Genomic DNA, 9,880 nt, shown 5'->3' with positions numbered 1-9,880 from the left:
TATCAGTTGGTCTCTGATCATCTGATCATGCAACGCTCCGTAGTCGCAAGCATGGGCAAGCTCGCGCAGATCAACCATGAAAGCTTGTACTGACTCACCGGGTCGTTGCTGACGTCTTCTAAGTCTGTATTGCCGTACCAGGACTCGTTGTTTGCCAGCGAAATGCGTTTTCAGCAACGCGACTGCAGCATCGAACGTTGTAGCTGACCCTAGCGCTCCAAAAACTCTCTGGACAATTGATAAGGAGAGCAGTTTTTCGCTTGTCGGGGAGCTGTTCGTCGGAGAACCCTAGCGCATCAACGTAAGTATTAAAACTTGTCAGCCACCATGTCCATGGCACTGTGGGTTCCCCAGGCACCGCAAGGAAAGGGTCGGGTGGGGGAAGGCTAAACCCAGCCATCTTCGTCGCCAAATGTTACATAGGAAAAGACTGCCACGCGTACACAGTTCGGTTTGTAAACACCACTTCCCTTCATTCGTCTGACACCCTCCTAGCTCCCCAAAACTCCATGCGTAACGTAACGTAATGCATATGACATCACCAACTGGATCTCTTGCCCAATGTATAGTGAACTCACAGCATAACCTATGTTATCAAACATAGCACTGTTGTCTCAGAAATGGTTGTTACAGGAGCCAATCACAGCGTTTCCGCTGATTTGGTTTCCTCAGTCTTTCATTATTATGAGAGTTATCTACTTAAAAAATACTACTAGGGATTCATGTCCAAAATTGACATGGTACATAAAATATGTCTTTAAAATGTGTGAAAATCTATATATTTCCTTTTCAAATGTTTGAGAAAACGTAATGTCAACCTCAACCGACATTGATTCAGTATATATCCAGTTGAAAGTAAAAAAAAAAAGTAGTGTAAATCGCTCTGGATAAGAGCATCTGCTAAATGCCTGTAATGTAATGTAATGTAATTATCAGTAATAGAAGGAGGACAGTCCAGATAAAGAAAAACTGTTTGCTGTTTTTGATTGAAATAAATCAATAGGGCTTGCTTTGATTTTATTGTTTGTTGCTTTGAATATAATTGACAAATTATGTTGGCAATAAGGTGTATGTATGAACTCTTCCTTTTTCCCAAATAGTTTATGTTCAGATACCAGGTGTCCACACTTTCAGCAGTCAGAAACCTATCAATTTCACCTACTGTATCATTCTGCAATAGGCCTATATTCATTTAAAAATGTAAGGTCTTTCTAAATTTTACTCTTGAACATTGAATTTGAAATGACGCAATGAATATTAAGTTAAAGTGCAGAATCAACTTTAATATGAGGGTATTTACATCCATATTGGGTGCTCCCTGTTTGAATTACAGCCCTTTGTATCCATTTAGATGACCGAAAGAAATTGGACAGTTGACTGCTCAGCTGTTTCTTATCCAATTGTGTTTTGTTGCATCATAAGTTAACACAAGCTACAAAATCTAAGAAAAGGTCTAGAGCTGATTCTAGATGTGGCATCTGTATTTGGAGTCTGTTGGTGTTATCTCTCAACATGAGCACTAAGGAAGTGTCAATACCAGAGTAGTCGCCTTTAGGCTGAAAAATCTAAATGAATCAACCAAAGATATCTCCAAAACAGTGGATGTGTCAAAAACATCTTTTCAATTGTCAAACAGATCAAGAACACTCATACACTACCATAAAGAGAAGACTACACTTGCATAACCTCACCCCAAGTGTTCACCCCAAGATGAAAAGCATCAGTAAGCCTGAAGAACAGAGCTTAGAGTTTGCTTTAAAAGTACTTTATGTATAGATGAGTACTAACCTGTAGCAAAGTGATTAAAATATGAAAAGAAAAGGAAAAAAAGGAAGGAAGAGACCCAAAGCATCCCACCTCATCTGTGAAACATGGTGGAGGTAGTGTTATGGCTTGGGCGTGCGTGGCTGCTAGTGGAACTGACTCACTTGTATTTACTGATGATGTGACTTCTGAAGTGCACATACACATCTTATCTGCCCAGGTCCAGCCGAATGCCACAAAATTAATTGGATGCCACTTCACCTTGCAGTCAATGAGCCCAAAACCACTGCTCAAGCAACCAAGCAGTTTTTTCAGGGCCGAAGAGTAAATGTTTCTGACTGGCTAAGTCAATCGACCACCCTGAATCCAACTGAACATGTGTTTCACTTGCTGAAGACAAGACCGAAGCTAAAAATCCCCCAAAACAAACCGGAACTGAAGGTGGCTGCAATACAGGCCTGGCAGAGCATCACCAGGGAAGATACCCAGCATCTGGTGATGTCTATGGCTTGCACAACCCCTAAAATGGGGGGACTACTCATAAAAAGGCTGTAATTCTTGCGCAGATCACCCAATATGGATGTAAATGCCTTCAAAGTGGAGCTGACGGTCTGCACATTAACCTCATATTCACTGATTAATTTCCAATCCAATGTGGTGGAGTACAGAGCCAAAACAACAGAAATATCGTATCACTATCCAAATACTTATGGACTGCACTGTATCACATGATGATTAATAGTCCTGAAATGTGAATATGGGATATTAATTATTCATGGCCAGCATTTTGCTTTTTCACCTTTGTCTCCACCATTTGAAATGGGCAGTCATATTTTGACCAGCACTCATTGCTGAAACTGCTGCTGTCAATTCTCATACATCTCACTGCATACTTGTCTGCACTTGATTATATGTTGAGTGCTGACAAGTATGCGCTCTCCTCCAAAGCATGCAGTGCCTTATCACAGCACAGTTCACAAGTCGGGCTCACACAGACAGCGGGACACCGAGGGGAAACAGGCAGGCTTGCAGGTGCCTGATCCCTCCCTTTCCAGGGTGACACTACACCCAGTTATTATGTCTCTCTGTGGAGCTGCCAGCCTCAGTCAACATGCCCATCCGTGTGCTAGAACAGTGCCTTTACAGGATGAGCCACCTCAGGGTGATTCACTTCCATTCACTTCAATTTCATTTGTGTACCGCTTTATACAGAGAACTGTCACAAAGACACTTTACAGAGAAGCAAGGCAAGAGACAGAGCAAAAAGAGCAAGCAGAGCAGACACCAGACCTGAACCCCCCAAATAGCAAGTACATGAGGTATAAACTCCCAATGGGGAGAAAACCCTCAAACGGCAGCGAGAAAAAACTCCCCAATGGGAAGAAATCTCGAGAGTAGCCCGGCTATAGAGGGGGAGCCTATACTCCACTGGCCAGCCTGGTGTAAAGTAGCAGTAGAATGTAATGCAGCAGAAATGCTACAGGAACTATCAGATTTTGTCAGGATAGTTATATCTGAGATTAAAGTTACTAACACAGCGTTGCAGTTTTTTTAATTTTATTTACCTTTGTGCATCTCCAGCACCTGTAGTCTACACAGTCAGGTGTGCAAACCATCATTCTTATAATATAACATTACAAAACGTGTTATAAACATTTGTTTCGGAGCCAGAGATGCATTTATTTTTCATTTTCCCTCATTACATAACAAATAAATATGAATATTTCATTTGCAATTTTAACTTTGCATAGTAGGTTTTTCAAATGTTTTTTTTTTTTCAAGAACTCCATTGCTTTCAATTACCAGTAATGATTGTTACATCAACATTAGAATGTTCAGTTATGATCATTCTAATCACATATATGTGATCTTACACCTTATAGGGTTAAGGCACATGCAGCGATGGTCCAAACTGTATCTGAAATACCCCCATTCTCGCTTACAGGACTAAAACCTGGCCCTGTCCCCGTTCCTCCTACCCGTGCTGCAACTGACCCCACCCTCACCGAGAAGACCACTCCCCGGACCACAACTATTACTACACCCACTCTTGTGGACCCCTCTCTGGATGCTTGTCGTGTGAACAAATTTGACACTGTCACTCTGATCCAGCAGGACTTGTTCAAGGACGGGTAAGCTAGCAGCGGGAAAGGAGAACTGAAAGGGCTCTGCATAGTACCAACACACTTGTGTGATCTGTGCCCCACGAATAGGAGCCTGCCATTTCACAATTTGGCATGGGAAGGTCTTCAAAAGGCCATTGGTACAACTAAAGAAGACCGTTGCAGGTGGAATTATTGTTTTAAGTTTGTCATAAGTCACTGTTAGTGAGCATTTTCCACCATGTACACAGATATCCCTCTTAACCAGTCTAGTTTATAGACCCTGAGCCTCTGAAATTGCTTTAAAATGTCAAAGCTTGACAACCTGCAGCAGAGATTTTAGAATTAGAACTTCTGGACCAATGTTTCCTAGACTGGCCCAAAAGCTCTAATAGCAGAAACTGTTTTTAGCCTCTTGTTCAACACCTATAATGTCCCCTATGATCCAAATCTAAAATAGTCTGAAATCTGTTCTGGTCTGGAATCCAGGGGTGAAGCACTGTGTGTGAACTAAGTTCGAACTAACTTGATTGAGAGGTTGATTGATTGAATTATTAGAGAAGAAGATGGATGATGGGTGTTTCCCAGCGCTGGTGATGGTAATCTTCTCTAACATTGGGCTGTCGCCTCGTCCTGTGCAGCCAGTACTGGAAGGTGTAGCAGAAGAAAGGGATCAAGGGTCCTTACCGCACCTCCGAGACGTGGCCTGCCCTCCCCTCCACCATCGACTCCGCCTTCGAGGATCTGCTCACTAAGAAACTCTACTTCTTCTCAGGTACGAATGTCTCCACGGCAACAGCGCCGCATCCTGCCCTTTGACCTCTGCTGTGTTTCAGAACATTTAATTCTGACTGAAGTTGTCATCAGCTGAGGGGATTATTTTCTTCTTGTACATCACATAATCAAGATGTAATAGTCAAAAACATAATACCAACCAGACCTGGTTCAATTACTTTATTTGAAATACTTTAATAACCCTTAAGACACCAGTAAAACTCCAGCAGATTGTGGACAGTTTATGAAGGAATATCTATTTTCACCAACATTCAGAAACAAAATCTTTTCATATTGCTTAATGTTTTAATTAATTGAACGTTTCACTGAGAATTCTCATGGATCTGCAGGAGTGTTTTCAAATTTTACCAGCATGTAAAGAGTTATAAAAAATCATCTAAAAAATCATATTGGACACAGGTCTGCTAAGGACACAGTGCAACAGCACACCCTTCACACAGACTTGGGGTGATTGTGTTGGGTAACTCTTTACAATAAGGTCTCATGAATTGGCATTAACTAACGTAGCTGTTAACATGAATTCACGATGTACAAATACATTAACAAAGCAGTGCAGAATACATTTTCAGTAGTTTGTACTTAACAACTGCATTAGTTAATGCCAGTGTGACCTTACTGTAACGTGTTTCCGAGCGCTATCCTGGGGAGAGTGCGTGCTTGTGTGCGGTTTAGGCTGACTCTGCTGCCCCCTGCAGGCCGTCGGGTGTGGGTGTACACCGGGAGCAGCGTGCTGGGGCCCCGCAGCCTGGAGAAGCTGGGCCTGCCTGGCAGCCTGGAGCGTGTGGAGGGAGCCCTGGAGAGGGGCAAGGGCAAGGCCCTGCTCTTCGGCGGGGAGAAATACTGGAGGTGAGGAGCCACAGAGCGGCAGCACTGCTAAGGCTTACTACTGACCAGACCTGGGTCAAATAGGTTTTTGTTTTGGATTCAAATACTTTTCTACACTTGACTGATCTTGTCTGGTGCATTGGAACCAATGAAAAACTCTCAAAAAGTGCAAACCCCACCTTCTGGTCATATTGGCAGACTCAATTACCCCAGGCATGATCAATAGAGCACAGAAAAGTATTTGAATCCAAAACAAATACGTATTTGACCCAGGTCTGCTACTGACACAGTCTGAGTGCAGCATTCTCTGGGTACTGCTAAGGTTTACAACTGACACAGTCTGAGTGCAGCATTCTCTGTGCACTGCGCTGCTAAGGTTTACTGACAGTCTGAGTGCAGCATTCTCTGGGCACTGCTAGTTTACTACTGACACAGTCTGAGTGCTGCATTCTCTTTGCACTACTAAAGTTTACTGACACAGTCTGAGTGCAGCGTTCTCTGGGCACTGTGCTGCTAAGGTTTACTACTGACACAGTCTGAGTGCAGCATTCTCTAAATCAGGGATCATCAACTCTGATCCTCGAATTCAAATCCAGCCCTGGTTTTCTTTCCTCCCGGATAATTAGTGCTACTGATTGGCCAGACTGTCTTCACACCTGACTCCCAGGTAAAGGGAGGGTGGAAAACCAGCAGAACCCTGCTCTAAATGTTGATGTGGAGTGGGATCCAGTGGAGTGTATGGGTCCCTTTCTAGCCTAATTAAAATCAGTTAGCCTACACTCCTTTCCACAGCAGCACACATTGTTGGGTTTCACAGTGAGCAGTGGCAAGACTCTGACTTTGGAACAGAAGAATGGCATCTTTACATAGGGTCTCCACAGGGAAAGCTTGTGTAAAATCCTTTCATAGTGTATGATTACACACAGAGGAACCGTGTAAACACCTCACAGCTAGACCAATGGGGGTTTGTAGCTGGAGGGGAAGGTATCGCGTGTTCTCCCTTGGCTGGTGTGATTCAAAACCGGAGATGTTAGTTATTTTCCTCTGTTCGTGAGAACAGGGCACAATTATAATTAAGAATGCACTGGTTCCGTTGCCACGGGTTAGATATGAAGGCGCTGCTTCATATCCCGCTTAAAACTGGCCTGAAACGGATCAGTAGCATTCAGGTTACTCTCCGTTCGTAAACGGGGCTATGCTGTCATCAGAGATATATCCGATCTGTCGCCGGACTGTCAATATCCTAATGGGAGCATCAGAAAATTCACAAATGCGCGGAACAACACAACAGATATATCCATGACCACAGCAAGAAAGCGTAACAGTTACTAGGTTTTACCCTCGTGATAATCTGACTCCATATTAATTAATAAGTTATGTTCCAAATTAGAATTTAGGCTTGATTTAGAATGGAACTCAGTTCGTCTGAAGTTCTACACCGAGGGTCAACGCAGTTTCACCCGGTACGCACCGCGGATGCGCCCGTAACGACAATTTAACTAGCTGTTTGCAGACGACACAGCGGTTGTGAGATTTCCCTCATGGGGAGTATAACCTAATTAGGGTTCAGGGACTCCGAAAGGGCCAATATTGGTCATCCCAGGATCAACTTGGTTCTGCTGACGGTCCCGCCTTAACTGAAAACTTGGTGATCAAACAAGTCCAACGGGCAGTTCCCTAGTCATAATTGGGGGAAACCGACTTAGAGGGCTGTTACAAGAACGAAACATTGACCAAGACCACACAAATCAAGTCATTAACAGTTTTAATGTCAGGTAGGTTATACACTTAAAATAGTCAATTTGTAGTTACAGAATTTAGAAAATAGTCTAACAATCAAAGATAAAGATGGGCATACCTGACAGCAGTCTACACACAGAAAGAGTCTTGTGTGGGAAGTCTGATTGCAGACTCCCAGAGGGCCCTGTTCCTCTCCTATAAGAACCCAGCGCAGGCAGGTAGATGTCGCCACAAAAGGGTCATAAAACCATAAATTTACTTGGAGGGGGAAGATTGGAATTTGGTTCAGACAGGATCGGACAGATGGATTTACTAGGTCCCAAAAATACAGTTTACTTCCAAATTTATTAAAATAGATTTTCTCTAGGTTTGCTGGTTTTAAAACCTAAACCAGAGCATCACTCGCACAGAGACCATAAAAACCATACCAAATATGAATATTTGTTCTCGTGATTGTCATGAAAACTCTGAAAAACATGAAATAACTGTACAATCTTTTACATGAACCAACTGTCAACTCTCAATGTCTTTCCACAGTGTATCAAGATTGCATAGTGTAGTGTATCAATGTATTCGACCCAAATCTGGATTTATTTCCTAACAAAAAGTGTGCGTGAGTAAATTTCTCTCCTTATGAAGGTTGGGAGACAAGTTACCCAGTGACACCAGGTGAGGGCACTGTGGCTGTCCCTCAACTGTCCTGAGCAATTTGTCCCATTTCTATCATGTGATTTTATTACTTGCCATCTGAAACCTCCAGGACGTTGGGATAATTTTAGAATTGCTTTCCCATAGAAAAGAGGTGTCACCTGTTAACTGTCGCAAAACCAGATGCCAAGGTCTTACGGGCCACTCTGTCCCGACAATATCAGACTCTGCACCTGGCGAACTGCTTTACGACAGTCAGAGAGGAAATTCCACTCTATGCCTGTTCCGTTGGCCTTACAACCGTTACCAGCTCCCGGTGTGCTGGGTGGTCTGGGACTGCATACAGTTGGATGGATTGAATGAAAGTCCCATTTTAGACAAATTAAATCAATGAACCAAAAAATATATCTTTAATTAACTAACCAAAATAATGATGAGAGCTGGAACAGACAGAGCTTTTGTGTAATACTGCATGACCTGTATGTGTCTTATGTCTGCAACCTGTTCTCAATCGTTGTCACGCACTGCCATCTACAGGCAGGACGTAAAAACCCAGACCATCGACGAGGGCTACCTGCGCGATGTAGACCAGGACTTTGGAGGTGTACTCATCGATGCTCACAATGTCTTCCTGTACAAAGGTGAGTATTCAAGTCCACAATTGAATTATAGGAGCAGAAAACTATTCACCATCATCTACGCTGTGGTAAAATTCCAGCAGATTACTGATGATAATCATAAACATCTGTTTTCACCAATATTCAGAAACAAAAATCTTCTATTGCATATGGCTCAGTTAGTAACATTTTATGTTTAAAATTCTGAGGGATCTGCAGAAATATTTACCCATTTAATGCCTTTTGCAGAGTTAAGTTTCAAGTGACTTCTCTGACACCTGGCAGATATGGTGCACATAATGTGTACACAGAAAAGGTCATAGATTATAGAGGGAGAGTATGGGTAAGTAGTGTACGATTAACCATTTAATGGTCTGCTGTGTGTCTCTGCAGGACACACCTACTTCTGCCGCGAACGTTTCTATTGGAGGATGAACTCCCGAAGGCAGGTGGACCGGGTTGGCTACATCAAGTATGACGTTCTGAAGTGTCCTGACCCCTCCCTCCGCCATTAGTGAGGACGACTCCCCCTTTTGCAGATATCTTCAGAATAATTAACTGGCGTTGAGCATTTTGTTACCCCTGTGGGACTTAACTGTGTCGTATCAGCTGAAAAGCCTGACGAGACAGTTTGAGAATGACATGTTGCACCTGCAATTCCTGAGGTTTGAATCATCGTCTTCGATGATATGAAATGGGAATATTTGGCCTCATGCTCAAGGCTCAAATTTCCGAACAGTGGTGACCAACCATACGTCCTGTAGGTTTTCACTCCCACTCTAGCAAAGCACACCTCTTTCAACAGCTAGAGGTCTTGTTCAGCTGCTTATCAGTAGTGTGCCAAATTAGGATTGGAATGAAAAACTGATTGATCTCCAGAAACAGGGTTGGTTACCAATGTTTCAGAACATAGCACTTAAAATAAAATAGTTTTTTATCTGTTCTCAAAGTCAAGATTTTGTTGTGTGTCACTTTGAAAGGTTCAGTGACGCATTACCACATATGTATGTTTTGCATATTATATATCACTGATTTAACAGTGGATATTGCCTGAAAAATCAGGCTCTCTGGTTGGTCACAAAAACAATGCACCATAATATGTGAATCAACTTTTTTCACAGATACTACCACATGTCTGATTCATGGCAATATTAAGTATTTATAAATTTGTACATGTGACCAAATATGTGTTTTTGTCAGGGTTCTGTGTCTTCCCCTTGTTATTCCTGGTTGGGTCGCCAGATGGCGGCACCTCTGCTTTGTGTCTTGTTTAATTGTTTTATTGTTTTCAATTATCCCATTATTAGTTGCTTATTGTCTCGTGTTCCCTTCCCTCTCTGATTGCCTGATTGTTCATTGTGCCCTCCTGTGTCTCGTCTGCGTCAGGTC

At 42.7% G+C, this 9,880-nt stretch overlaps 1 pseudogene; it reads left to right on the top strand.

Moving 5' to 3' along the window:
* The first annotated feature begins 3,666 nt into the window (after positions 1-3,666).
* Positions 3,667-9,861, top strand: LOC135247013 (matrix metalloproteinase-9-like; annotated as a pseudogene).
* The last annotated feature ends 19 nt before the right edge of the window (positions 9,862-9,880 follow it).

This window comes from Anguilla rostrata, unplaced genomic scaffold (assembly GCF_018555375.3).
Source record: "Anguilla rostrata isolate EN2019 unplaced genomic scaffold, ASM1855537v3 scaf1025, whole genome shotgun sequence".
NCBI classification, from domain to species: Eukaryota; Metazoa; Chordata; class Actinopteri; order Anguilliformes; family Anguillidae; genus Anguilla; species Anguilla rostrata.
Note: the sequence above shows the minus strand (reverse complement) of the source record. Positions and strands in the feature narration are given on the sequence as shown.